The following is a 14,916-nucleotide window of genomic DNA, read 5'->3' as shown; positions in this document are numbered from 1 at the left end:
TTCCAAATAGTATTAAAATTGAATATAAGGCTTATTCCTATTAAGAGAAGGGAAACAATAATGCCTTTAAGATAAAAGCTTTCAACAAGCTGCAAACATGTCACCTTTCTGTATCTCAGTTTCTAACATATTTTGTAGCAGTCACGCTCTAAGACAGTGTCGTGCTGTAGGTTTATTATCCCAGTTATTTTTCAAATTTATTCATGATTTCATTTTATTCTTTTAAGTTATGGCATAGAAACACACAAGTCTGCACTTTTGTAAAGTATCATTATTGTTATTAAGATCAATGTTTTTATATCTGTAAAAGAGGAAGAATCAAAACTAAACCTAAATAAATGAAACAGACAAATGCAATTAAAGGAGAACAAGCATGAAATGATCTCACCCACGTCCCAGGCCAGGAACACCACAAGAACAGAACCGACCATCCAGGCTTCTCCCACACCGAGCTCCCCGGAACAAGGAAAAAAAAAACACCTCCTCTGTTAGGTGGAAAACACGTGTGGAATACTTGTGATGTCTGCTTCCTTAGTTACAGCTAGTTACTGAGGAAGCCATGGGTCAAAAGCATTACATTCTCCACCCCTTATTCCACACTGGTCTTTCTACGCAGTTTTTGTATTCCTGCATTCGCTTATATTTCGCGCATATCTACATATATGTATAGTCCATATGCGGTCTTTTAAGGCAGATGTCTTGTCATCAGGGATCAACACCAGCATCAATTCAGCTTGGGTCCTCCGACTTTTGGTTAAAGTCACAGTTCTAAGTTCAGTACTGCTTTACAGATAGGGCTGCCTTATCGTTGGACATCATGGGATACCAGCATCAGCTTTGTCCGAGTCTCTCTCATCTCGTGTCTGGTTTTCTGCAAGGCACAACTCAAAGCACATAATTAGTTTTTCCCCAAGGCTAAATTGCCTTGGGGCACACACTGGATTTCGCCATTTTTGTCATTACCTACCAGGTGTTTCTGAACCCTTGGGCAAAACAATCCCACAAATGGGTTTGTCTTGGCCCAAGGGAGGAGTAATCCAAACAGATTTCCTTAGCATGCCTCTTAGGTGAACTGCTGGAACTTTGTCTCCCATCTACCGTGTGGAGGGATTCTGCTTGGGCAGGACCAGCTCGATTGATGGAGCCTCTGGTGTTAACCAACCAGGTGGCCTTGGCTAAATGCTTATCCCAGTTTTTGAAAGTTCCTCCACCCAGTGCCTTCAGGGTTGTTTTTAATAGTCCATTGCACTTTTCAACTTTTTCAGCAGCAGGTGCATGATATGGAATGTGATATACCCATTCGATGCCATGCTCCTGTGCCCAGGTGGCCACTAGATTGTTCTTGAATATATCTAAGCCGGTATAATTTTTGGTGTGCAAATTATCCGTCAGGTGAAAAGTACTTTCTAAATTTCAAATTGCTTTCCAAACTTCTGATGCTTTAAAAGCTTTTTCTAACCATTGGAACACCTACTGCAAATAGCAATAATTGTTAAAAAGTTGAAATTCTGTTTAATACCTTTGTTCCTGAGCTTATTAGTGTTTTCCCTGTTAACAATTCCCTTCATGGTATGAATGAGTGTGTTGTTCGTTGCTTTTACTCCTACCTGCATTAACTATCAGTGTTTCAATGAGTTTCTCTATAATTTACTGCACTCCAATGGCTCAAGAAGAAGCCAACACTGGAGTTGTGGTGTTGGGAAGTGGTGAGACTCCTGCAGTGGCAGCTGAGGTGACTTGGCTGGGAAGGGTCACACAAAGCTCTCTCCTCACTCTCTCCCTTCTCGGCCTGTTTTCCTCAAAGCTGCAGCACTTGTAAGTTACATTGGAGTGAGATGTAAATAATGGATAAAATCAGAATTTTAAAATGATCAACAGTTCTCTTATTGCAGCTCATTAATGGACCTTCCACACAATTGGTAAAACACATATTTAAGTTGTCAAGTCCAGAAATGAAAATATTTTTACAGAATTTGTTAATCTTTAGCATTCAGTACTAGCAATTGTTTTAAGCTTTTGTTTGACCAAGTAATGATAATCCAACCAAGCAAGCAAATTCAAAGGTGGCCTTACTAACCTTTCTCTAAATTATTGATATCCATGACAGGAACCAATACAATGGAAGTTTTACAGATGTAATAACTTTTGCTGAGTGTTCAAATAATCATGCCCTGTATTTTTATGGATCCACACCCAGCAAATATCCAACGATACCTCTCTTATTTGCCATGCAAGAACAAGGAAAAAAGGGGCAGTATTTGCTTGTATGTGTATGAAAGAATTTTTGAACATTAAACGGAACATGAAGGAGAGATATGTCCACGTTTTAGAAAATTATATTCTTATCAAAGCAGCAACTCAAGAAACAAGGAAAAGTGTGAGGTGAAGACAAGCACAATTTCTCATTTCATAATTATGAGACACAGCAAGTAAATTCCTAAGGCTGTTTTGAGTGATTGCATGAATGGGGGCTGGCCTGGATGGATGTGTGTGAGTACAGGAATCATGTATGGATGTGACTCCTGAATGCACTTACCCCACTGACAGAGCCACAACTCCCCCATCTATGCACAGGGACCCACAGACAAGAGCACACAGTTATTCATTTGCAGAAATACTTACATAAAGTTAAAAGTCAAGGCAAGCAGAAACCCTAAAAAATAACTACAGCTATTTCTATGATTAAGGTTATTAATTTATAAGTCAATTTATTTGAAGATTTTAAGTTTATCTTAAATAAGATTCATAAGAATAAATTCTGAATGAAACAGTGACCATTCTAAATGAATACATATAGGCTTAAATGACTTCAGTAACCTTTGGATGACTTGTTTATCTTGAAACCCTAGTTGGAAAAGCATTTATTCTGGTATCGATGGGTCTGGTATTATTGTGTCTGTTTCCATTTTTGTATTATGCTCTGAATATTTTGTTTATTGTCTTGTATGCCATGTATGATTTATTGTAATTTTAAAAGTTTCAGTTTTTCAGGCATAAAACAAGAAAGGCCGAGATGTAGGAATGGAAGTTTTGGAGATTGCAGATGTGGAGTTAAATTTCCTGAACACCAACCCTTGGAGATAAGCAAAGGACAGCTGATCTTCTGCCACTGGCAGGCCCAGGCACCAGAACACCAAACACTGGTTGTGTTTGCATGTGTGTATTCTGTCTGCCCTCACCCTCCAACACCCCTCACCTGCTGGGTCTGTGTTCCATTTGCAAGGAGGTCAAAGCCCTGATCCATCCCCCATGGGGGAGGTTATCAGTAACCCTGCCCCTGCCTCAGTCTCTGCCTCTGAGCTCTGTATATTGTCATGTGAAACTCAATAAATTACCTCCCTTGGCTTGAACTGCGGATTGTCATTGTGGTTTGACTCAGGGGGAGCCTTATTCCTCAGGACAGCAGGGCACTTGTCCAGCCAGTTTACAGCCCCTGTGCTGCTGCCCAAGAGTCCATGCACAGGGAACAAATAGCATTGGGTGGTGTCGTGTCCATGGCTTGCCAAACAGCAACCAATTCAGCCAAGTGGCTGCTGCCTCCTTCCCCCTCAGCCACCAACTGTGTGTGTGGGGCTGCAGTGAGTGCTGCAGCTTTCCAGCATGCTCTGCCATGAGGAATCCCTGCCCTGCCCTCAGGAAACCATGCTGTTTGTTTCTGAGTGTCTGTGAGTTGATTGGAGGGCTTTCCCCACCCACCTATTTGGTAGTTGGGCATGTTGTGGGTCCCTTGGTCAGGCTCGGTGTGTCTTTGACTCACTAACTCTGCTGTTCTGACCCCTATTCAAACTGAGCCTTGTTTTGAGTAACTTTGTGCAATGGCTTAAGTGGCACTGCTAAACCAGGTACATGTGATCTCCAGCACCCAATAGAACCTAAAAAGTGCTGTACTCCTTTCTTATCTTCTGGAGTGGGTGAGGTTTGAATACTGGCCAAGGCTTTCTCTGAGACTGTTTGAATACTGTGGGTCCATTTAATTTCCAAATATTTGACTTCTTGGGCTGGACCCTGTATTTCAGTGGGATTCACTGCCCATCCACAGCACCTTAACAAGGCAAGGATGGCATCCAGTTGTTGTTGCACCTGATGGTGATCAGGTCCCTGTGTCAGGATACCATCTGTGCCCTGAAGGATCTGTACCTGGGCAGGTGCAGTGTGTTGTGCTCCAGTGCAGTGTGTGGCTTGGGGACAAAAGGCAGGGCTGTGCTTGTAGCCCTGGGGCAGATGGGTGAAGGTGTCCTGGTTCCCACCCCATGGAAATGGGAATTGATCCTGTGCCCTGGATGGACCTGGAATTGTGACAAATGCATTGGCTGCATCAATAACAGTGTCCCCTGTCCCTGGATGTGTCTGGGGGTGGGGCACTGATGTTGCAGCTTCAGGAACAGCAGCACTTGTGGGGGGTGTCTGTTTGTTCACTGCCCTGGAATGTCCAGTCACCCACCAGCTGCCACCTGAGTCCTTCACAGCCCAGACAGGGCTGTGAACAGGAGAATGTCCATGACAGACACCACCTGCTTGGAACAAAGCATTAACAGTGCTTGAATTTCTCCATCTCCTCCCAGGATCTCACACTGTTTTATGTTTACAATTTCTGTAGCTGTGGGAATGTTTGGTTCTTGTTGTGTAAGTCCCACAGTGACAGCTCTGGCATGGAGCCACCACGTGGCACCATATTTCTGATATGTACCTCTGATTTCTAAGGATGTACCCCATAATATATGTATTTATATGATGTATTCACTGTTTGAAGCAATAACAGAATATCTGTGAGGGTCTCAGTGCCCAATTTGCATTTCCAATTTAGTCATTTTCTCAGTTACTGGTTGATCCCCCAGACCCCACCCCAGGGCAGGTTTTCTCTGTGTTTTGTCTGGATTGCTGTGTATTACAGTGACCTCCCCCCGTGTCCACAAGCACTCAGACCCCCTGTTTATTCCCATCACATCCCAGATGGTACACTGGGTGAAAGGGTGAGGGTCGTCTCTAAACTCACATCATTTTGGTGTGGGGGCTTGGTCTGTTCCCTGTTCAGTTTTTATGTGTCTCTCTGCCTCAGCTTCAGCTTTTTGTTTAATTTCTGATGTAACCAACAGGCACCTGCCCATTCATCAGGTGTGACTGAGCCACTCTTTGGATCATGGATGGGGAGTTTGCACAAATTCTTCTCAGTATTTCAACACTCCCATGGGGTCTTTGGCTTCCCACAGTTCAAACTTAATGCCTGTAGAAGTTTGTAGTTTATCCCACAGTGCACTCCACAGGTTCTGTGTCCACCCTGGTGGCTCCACTGGAGGAGCCACTGCCCGAGGCTCTTTTGAAAGAACATCTCTACACTACAAACATAACACAACAACAAACTATTCTACACAGACAAAACACACAGAATATCAGAACACTTTCAACAAAAATAACACTTCATAACACACTTCACTCGATATCGTCCTGTGACACCACACACACAAAGGACTGAGGGGTTTTTGCTGACTGTGCTAACACAGCATTGACTGCAAAGGGACTCAGGTTACACCTACAAAGTCCACACTGTGCAATAACAAAAAATAAAAGGTATGGCACTGTCTCCACAGCAGATACAAGAAAAACACTGATATGAGTTGTGGCCACGCACATACTGAGAACAGCATCTCTTCGTGCAGCTCCGCATCAACTGACCGAGCCCTGTCTGTGTTCCCTGGGGAACAGTGTCTGTCAGTCCAGCTGTGCCCTGCACTGACTGAGCCCTGGGTTTTCTGCCCTAGGGAACAGTGTCTGTCAGTCCAGCTGTGCCCTGCAGTGACTTAGCCCTGGGTTTTATGCCCTGGGGAACAGTGTCTGTCAGTCCAGCTGTGCCCTGCACTGACTTAGCCCTGTCTGTGTTCCCTGGGGAACAGTGTCTGTCAGTCCAGCTGTGCCCTGCACTGACTGAGCCCTGGGTTTTATGCCCTAGGGAACAGTGTCTGTCAGTCCAGCTGTGCCCTGCACTGACTTAGCCCTGGGTTTTATGCCCTGGGGAACAGTGTCTGTCAGTCCAGCTGTGCCCTGCACTGACTTAGCCCTGGGTTTTATGCCCTGGGTAACAGTGTCTGTCAGTCCAGCTGTGCCCTGCACTGACTTAACCCTCTTCATCTCTGTGTCAGTTTTTGTGATCTCAGAATCACACCCTCATTGCCGATTTTCTGTTAGAGGTTCAGGAGGATTCCCACGCTGTATTTAGGCATGATGAGGTGCTATTTTGGTCTGTGACTGGCCTTGATGCCTCTGAGAGTCTGTTCTTCTCTTGCAAAGTGATGGAAAACAAGAACTGATAATGAGGGATTTCAGAGATGAAGGAGAAGCATCTTGTGTACACTGAGACTGTTTTGCAGCCTGGCTGCTTGTTGACAGCCACTCAAGGATGAGTCAAAGAGAAAAGGGTGTGGAAGATGATGAAAATTCCTGACCAATTGAGAAAGGGAGACCCTTGATATACACTGTGGAAGCCAAGGGGGTTCCCAGTTACATAATGGGGGGAGGGACTGGCGGCCTCTCTCTGGGCTGTGCTGGCCACAGACACCCAGACAGATGTCCCAGAGCGAGTGTATCCAAACAGACAGTCCCTGCTCCAGGAGGAGGTGTGTGCTGGCAGCGAGGACAGCGGTGCCTCCCGCGGGGACGCTGCTGAATGTGTTGAGCCACCCAAGGTCAAGGATGCAGCAGCTGCTCAGACTGGGGATCCTGAGCACACTGGAGTCAGGACAGGATCTGTGTGAGATGTAAAGGAACTGCGTGAGTGGTGAGCGAGTGAGTGGGAGTTGTCTTGGGGCTTGTGTTTTGTACCCTCTTCTCAGGTTTTCTTCTTTCCTTTGCTATTTCACTGTAATAAATGCAGTTTATTCATATTTTAAATGGTGTCATAGTTTCAGCTCAGAATCATTCTGAACCCTCCCTAGAACAAATATCCTGAGAAACATCGAGATCAACCACAAGAACTGCTAAACACAAAGACTTAGCCAATAATTAGTCCAAACAATGATCATTCTGTCCCTGAAAAGAGTTCCAGAAGTTTCCTCTCTCTGCTCTCTCCACTATGGGGTTCTGGGGGTCTCCCCTGTCCAGAATGGGAATCTCACTTAGAGATGCCAAAGGAGTTGGGGGCCCCTGGAATAATTTCTGCCCTGACTCTGCTTCAGGGTGCCATTCCCAGAGATTCCCCCTCTCTGGGTTCTCCACTTTTTTGTCTCAGGGGTCACCCCTGTGCAGGCTCCCCCTTTTAAAGGCCCCCGTTTCAGGGTCCTGGGAGTTCTGAGGCTCTCCCTTTTCCACACTCCCCTGTCTCCAGGCTGCTGGGGGGCCTCCAGCTCAGCTTTCACCCCTCTGCCCTCCCCATCTCTAGAACCTGAGATTAGCTCAGTGGGTTAAAACTTGGTTGGAATAATGCCAAGGTCATGAGTTCAATCCCCTGTGTGGGCCATTGACTTAAGAGTTGGACTCGATCCTTGTGGGTCCCTTCCAACTCAGAACAGTCTGTCTGTCTGTGAAGTCTGTCTGTGAAGTCACCGGGCACCTGGTGTCCATCAAAAGCTCCAAAACACTGAGATTCTGGCAAAAAACCTTCACAAATATCAAAACAAAAAAACATCAAGTTTCAGCTACAACCCACTTCAAAATATGAAGATTAACCCAAAAAAATCTCTCTGAGGAATTCCCCTTTTCTGCTATTTCCGTTTCAGTGTTCTGGTTTCCACCCTGTCTGGGCGGCCAGAGGACTCACCTGTATTGGGATTGGTGGGTACTATTTCTCTCTCAGCCTTAGGTGTAAACTTGGGGCACAGGGTGTGACTCTTGGGGATGGGCCTGTGCAGGGCTGAGGGTTGGACTCCATGATCCTTGGGGGTCCCTTCCCACTCAGCACATTCTGGGGTTCTGTGACACCAGCTGGGCTGGTCCCAGTGCATGAGGAGCCTCATCCCGCAAAAGAACTGTGGGTGCCCCCTGTGTGGGGAGGGGTCCCAGCCCCACCCCAGCCGACCTGGAGGAAGGGGGGACACCCTCCTGCAGGTGGGATGTGCATCAAACTTGGGCCTTCCACAAGCCTCTTGTAACACCTCAAAACTGCACATTAACAGCCTCCCAGCCCTCAGTGGAGCCAGGGGGTCCCTGCAACCCCCAGAATGAGGAAGGGACTCCCAAGAGCCATTTAGACTCCCTAAAAATTGGTTGAAAACAGCAGGATTTTTCTGTCAATAGGGTCATCTCATCCACCCAAAATGGAAGAGGTTCAACTCAGCCCATAAAAAAGAGCAGGGAGACCCTCAAAAGATATTTAAAGTCCCCTGAACTGGTGGGAACCAGCAGGATCCCCTCAAAAAGAGCTCCCTGTGTCCCTTCCTGTGGGGCCCCACTCAAAATTCTGATGTCACATGTCCCCTACACTCCCTCACAGTACCCCCCTCAGGACAAGAGCACACCCCAGAAGCTCCCTCACTTTTTCCACACACCCCATCTCTTGTCTCCCAATCCCCAAACCATTCCCCTCCAAGTCCCGTCCCAACCCTCCCAATTTGCATCCAAGCCCTCCCAATTTTATCCCATCCTCCCTGGGTTTGTAGCACCACTTCTCCTGCTGCTGACTCCCTCTAAGTGGGTTTAAGTCGCATTAAACCATTTTGGGATGGGATTGAGTCATTTCAAGTTGACAAGGAGCCATTTTGGGGTGGGATTGAGGTGTTATGAGCTGACAGATCAATCCCTCTCAGATATTGGACTGCAAAATGATGGAGAAATGTCAGTCGGTCTGGACACCTCCAATTTTGAGGAAAACTCTCCCAAATCCCCACAGAACCCTGAAATCTTCCTGAATATCCCTTTGAATCCCAAATTCCTGCTCCAATTCCCAGGAGAATGATGGAAGTTTAGATGCCTTTGTTCAATTTCTTTATTTTAATCCCATTTTTTTGGTGATTTTAAGGGATGAAGATGGATCAAATATAATTAAAAAAAAACAAAAAATCAATCCTGTGAATGTGCATGGGGTTGGGTTGGGTGGCCCATAGAGAGGCAGAGCCACAGAGAATTGGAATTATGGAATTATTGAGTTTAGAAAAGTTCTGAAACACCACTCAGGATTCCTTGAGGCCACAAGATAAACTAAGGGTATGGAGCAGGGGAGATTTTTAGGGTCAAAAGTCAGCAACTCCCCCTTCCCAATGAATTTCCCACTTCAGTCCGTGTCCCCATATGTGATAGCTTTGACGTGGCAAAATGCCAAGTAATCATTTCAGAGGAAAAGTCTCCCCTTCTGTCCCCCAAAAACCAAAACACAGGACATAGTTCAGCAGAACAAGGTATATTAAACAGAAAATAAAATAGAAACCAAATCAAATACAAACTACAGATTAAGAATAAAAGGTAGCAAGAACAAACTGGAAGTAAATTTCAACTTCCCCAGTATCTTGGTCTCCCCCCAGGAGCTCTGCAATGCCAACAAACTCCTGGTTCATCTGGCAAGAAGAGGAAGAAGGAAAATCCCTCCTCCCTCTCTTCTTCTATCTGAGATGATGTCAGAATATGGGATGCAATAGAGTTGGCCAACAGGAGTCAGCTGGGCTGACACAGCTCGAATCAGCTGATTGTCCAAGGCCTTGCTCTAAAAACTAAAGCCTAAATCTGGGCCTAACTAAAGCCATGACACCATGGATGTTCCTCCCCCGGGTTAATTCAAGTGCCCACGGAGAACCAGGAGGACATGAAGACCACCAGCCAGGGGTCTTCCTAATGTGAGTCACAAGGAATGTGGGTGATAGAGATGGAGCAGCAGATGAAGCTTTTCCCACAGTCGGGGCACTGGTGGGGCTTCCCTCACTGGTGGGTCCGTTGGTGTTTGGTCAAATGACAGCTCTGGATGAAGCTCTTCCCACACTCATCACACTCATAAGGCCTCTCTCCACTGTGGATACGCCGGTGGATGATGAAGTCAGATTTATGTTTGAATCTCTTCCCGCAGTCGGTGCAGTGGAAGGGCCTCTAGTCCGTGTGTGTGCGCTGATGTTTGAGGAGATGTGAGCTGGTCTGAAACCTCTTCCCACACTCAGAACACTCAAACGGCCTCTCCCCAGTGTGGTTCATCCGGTGGGTGATGAGCTCAGAGTTACGAATGAAACTCTTTCCACAGTCCCAACATTTGTGAGGTCTGTCCCCAGTGTGGAGCCTCCGGTGGGTGATGAGGCTGGAGCTCTGGCTGAATCTCTTCCCGCAGTCGGTGCAGCAGAAGGGCCTCTCCCCCGTGTGTGTGCGCTGATGTACGAGGAGATTGGAGATGGTCCGACACCTCTGCCCACACTGGGAACACTCATAGGGACGTTCCCCAGTGTGGATCATCTGGTGCCTGATCAGGTGGGAGCTCTGACTGAAGCCCTTCCCACATTCCCTACACGTGTAGGGCCATTCCCCAGTGTGGATGTGCTGGTGGTGAATCAGGTGGGAGCTCTTGCTGAATCCCTTCCCACATTCCAAGCACTTGTAGCGCTTCTCCCTGCTCTGAAGCTGCTGCTGCACCCCCAGCTCAGAGCTCTGGTTGAAGCTCTGGCCATCTTTCCCACACTGGGTGGCTCTATCCTGATCGGAGGACCCAAAACTCGGTTGAGAGCTTCTCCTCCTGCGGGATCTCCGTGGCTTTTTCTCCTTGGTGTCTTCCTGCTCTGTGGAGCTGTTCAAGGTGGCCTCTGCCACAAGGTTCTGCTGGGGGGATTTGTCCTCCGTGCTCCCAATGCTCAGCTCGGGGCCTGGGGCAGGAAGGAACAAGGACACTCAGGGCATTTGCCTCCGGCCCACAGGGAAGGCCAAGGACATCCCCCCAAACCCGGCCCCGGCAGGACGGCGTCGGCAGCGGGGCTGTCCTGCAGCCGGGGCCATGCTGGGCTGGAAGATGCAGCACAAGAGAGGGGCAAAGGGGCACTGACTTCCTCCTCACCTGCCTGGGGGTCCCGGGGCATCTTCCTCTTCCTCGCAGCCTCCTCTGCCATTCCGACACACCTTCAGAACGATAACTCCTGGTTTTTAGGGAAAACAAGCTGTGAGTGCCTTTGGTTTGGTTTCCCAAGTCCCTCTCTAAAAGTTACTCGGCATCTTGTGTCCAGAAAAACCTCCAAAACACCAAGATTTATCTCAAGAAAACCCGCCCAGGAGCTTCTCCTCTCTGACCTCCCCCTTTTGGCATTCTGAGTGTCCCCCCTGTCTGGGCTGCTGGGGGTCTCCTGTGTATTGGGGGTCCTCCCTCTCCAGGGTCTCCGCCCTCTCCAGGCTACCAGGGCCCCACAACCCCCTGCCCGGCCATTCCCGGATTACCAGCCCTCACATCCCCCTTTCTTTGACTCCAGGACCGCCCTCACCTCCTTTTCCCTCTCATCCTGCCTTTCCCAGACTTCACAATCCCTTTGCCTTTCTTCTGCCACCTCCTCAACCCCCTTATTCTGGGCACAGTGACCACCTCCACCCCCCAACCACCTCTCCCCACTCCTAGTCCTACCCTTCCTTACCTTGGACCCATCCTGATCATCCATTCCAAGGCACTCGGATGTCCCTGCCCCCCCTTATCCTACACCAACACACCCCTGCATCCCCTTTCTTGGCCATCCCACCTCTTCCAGTCCCCACACGCCTTTTGCCTTGACTCTGGGACCCCCAGTGCCCCCACTCCTCCATTTCCCAGACCACAGATCCTTTTTAGAACACTGGGAGACACCTTGAACCCCTCTTTTCTGTCCATTCTGGGTTTTCCTACATCATAACCCACCTTTCCTTAACATCGAGGTCCCCTGCACCCCACTTTCCTGGGCACAGTGGACCCCTGGGCTTTCCATCCCACTTTTCTGAGCAATTACATCCCTTCTCTTGGCCATGGGATTCCCTGAAAACCCCCTGCCCCAGCTCTGTGTCCCCCCTGCACCCCCAACATTCAGCTCAAAACACCAAGATTCAACCCCTAAATAGGGACACCAGAGGGGATTTGGGGCCCCCACAGTCCCTCATCCCCTGACTCTCTCCTTGGGGTGCTGGTTCCCAAGGGCCACCCTCTCCAGGATGCTGGGTGTCCTGAGGGTGCCCCCTCTCTGGCCTGTCCATTTTGGGATCCAGGGGGGGTCCCTGAGCACCCTGAGCAGAGAGTCAGGGCAGAAAGGACCCCTGGGACCCTCGGCATTCCTTGCAGGGATCATGGAGAGGGGAGTATGAAAGAAACTCAGCGGGTTCAGATCACAGAGTGGTGGACATCTCAAATTCCCGGGATATCCAGCAGCCTGGAAAAGGCAGAATCCCAGAGAGGGGACCCCAAAATACAAGGCACCCCCAACAGCCTGGACAGGGAGGATCCCCAGATACCAAAGCAGAGAGAACACAGGGAGCAAATTTCTGGGAGGGCTTTTTTAGATGTGAATCTTGGTGCTTTGAATTTCTTTTTCCTTAATCTCCATATTTTGGGGTTTTTTTGCCCACTCTTGATGGTTTGGGGTTTTAGGGGATCTGTGCCAGGCGCCTCCATTTGGAGGCATGGGAAGATCCCAGGATTTTCCAGCACCCAGGGATGCTCCCCAAGCAAAGCCCCCTTTGGGGGTGACTCAATTTGTTCCCAGCACTGTGGTTGCCCCTCATTCGCTCACACCATTCCCTTTTTCAAGAGCATCATCCCCAATTTCCTCCTTTCAGCTTCTAGGAAAAAAACCCATCAAAATAATCCGATTTTCCTGCTTTTTCGGGCTGTCCACGTGTCTCCCTTAGCTTCAGTTCTCTCTGTTTTAACTGTCCCTTCAAGGAGGTTTGGGGGGGGTCAGGGAAAAGGGTTTATGGGAAGGGTTTGGGAGTATCTGGGCTGGTCTAGAAGCAGTTGGAGGGTTCTGGGTTGTCTGGAAGGTCTGGAAGGCATTTAGGGGAATTCTGGTGTAGTTTTCAGCATCTGGAATGGGAATTTAGGGAGGTCCTGGACTGGTTTGAGAGTATCTGGGAGAGGCCTTGGAGGTTCTGGTGTTGTTTGGGAGGCCTGGAGACATTTGAGGTGGTCTGGGAGGGGGTTTGGAGGGAGGGTGATGGAATTTGGAAAGGTCTGGGGGGGGGAGTGGGTGGTCTTGGGGTGGTTTGCAGGGTCTGGATGAAAGTTTGGGGGGGTCTCTGGGAGGTTCTGTGCGGTGTTTAGGGGGGTCTGGGGAGGTTTGGAGGACTCTGGGGGAGTCTTGCGGGGCTGGGGGGGGGACTCTGGGGCGTTTTGAGGGGCTCTGGCAGGTCCAGGAGGTGATTTGGGGAACCCTGCAATTTTAAGCGTGGGGTTTCGGGATCTCAAGATGGTTTGTTTTTTTTTCTTTGGGGGGGTGGGGGAGGATGTGGGATGGACCTGACGGACCCGACGGCAGTCCCGGGATGGGGGAGGGGCTTACCCGGCTTCTCCACCTTCACTCTCACTGCCAACAGGGCACCGGTGAGTCCCAGGGAAGGGTAGGGGGTGGGTGCATAATGTGGGACCCCCAAAACCCGCCCTGAGTCCCCCAAAGCCCCCCAAACTTGCCGATCTCCCCTCGCCTCTCCCCGCAGCCGTCCCGAGTCCCGCCCTCCGTCTCCACCACCTCTAATCTTGTGCCCCTAAATACCTCCAAAACACCAAACTTCAGCCCAAAACAACCCTCCCAGCAGTTCCTCTTTTCTGAACTCTCCACGATAGGGTTATTGGGGTCCATCTGACTGCACTGCTGGGGGTCCCACTTGTATTGCGGATCCCATCCCACCCTCTCCGGGCTGCTGGAGATCCCGGGAATCCCACGGCTCCATCCTCTCTCGGCTCTCGCCTTCTCCAGGCTCTTGGGGGTCCCACCTCCCCCCTGCATTGCTGCTCCCCCCTCCTCTCCACACTGCCGGGACTTCTCCCTCTCCGGGACCCCCGTTTAAGGTGCGCGGAGCTCCCTCTGTGCTCCCGCCCCCCAATTCCACCATTCCGGGGCTTCCCCAGCTCCGCTATCGCCCTTCTCCGCTCTCCCCACTCCGCGGGTCCCTCCCGGACCACCCGAGGGGCCCAAAAACCGTTCTCCCCGCCCCAACCGACCTTCCGACCGAGCGCCGACCACGCGCTGCTTTGTTCTCTCTCTATCCCCTGTCCCGGCTCCTCCCCCTGCTCTGTCCCTCCTCTCCTGCCGCATCTCCGCCCCCACAGTCCCGCCCCTTCCAGCCCGTTTCCTCCTCCCCCCCAGACCCAGCGCCCCGCCCCGGGCCCCCCTTGCCCGCAGCCCCACCGACCCCCGCGGGAGGAGCAGGGATGGAGCTGGAGCAGCTCGGGATGGGGCAGCGCTGGGCTCTTGGCCGCTCCCGCCCGCACTCGGCCCCCGTCGCAGCCGCCACGGCCAGGACAGCGCGGAGGGGTCCGGCCTCGGCGCCCCCACCTTCCCGTAACCCAAACTGCCGTCCTGGGGGGCGCTGGGGGCGAGGGGGGGCGCAGGTGGGCTCGGGGTGGGGAGCGCGGGGCGCTGCGGGTCTGCCTGGCAACTGCGGAGTCATCAGCGCCGCGCGCTCTGATTGGCTGGAAAATGATTCTGGGCCTTCTCTGGCTGATTTTTCCCCCCAGACACCCCCGGGAACGGCACTGGGGAGAACTGGCAAGCTTTACTGGGAACACTGGGAGCAGCCCGTTGGGGGCAGAGGGACAGCAGGAGAGGGGGCGACACGCGACGCCCGGTGACCCCCTCCTCTTGTGGTACAGGGAGAAGCCCCAGCTCAGGAGGACAAACCCTGACACAGAGGCCCGACCCCCAGCAGCGTCTTGGGGGGCGTCCAGCGGCAGGTCCGGGCAGGGCCGGGGGGAAAGGAGCCCCTTAAACCTCCCGTAGCCCGTCCGGGACCTCCCCCAAACCTCCTCCCAGTCACACCAGCCCACCCAGGATCACCTGGAACTCCCAACCCACTCCCAAC

At 50.6% G+C, this 14,916-nt stretch overlaps 1 protein-coding gene across 1 annotated transcript in view; it reads left to right on the top strand.

Moving 5' to 3' along the window:
* LOC139684145 (uncharacterized) overlaps positions 1–14,916 on the top strand; it is a 1,342,464-nt gene that overhangs the window by 1,307,205 nt on the left and 20,343 nt on the right. The window lies entirely within an intron of this gene.

This window comes from Pithys albifrons, chromosome 32 (genome assembly GCF_047495875.1).
Source record: "Pithys albifrons albifrons isolate INPA30051 chromosome 32, PitAlb_v1, whole genome shotgun sequence".
NCBI lineage: Eukaryota > Metazoa > Chordata > Aves > Passeriformes > Thamnophilidae > Pithys > Pithys albifrons.
This window is presented reverse-complemented; position numbering and strand designations above follow the sequence as displayed.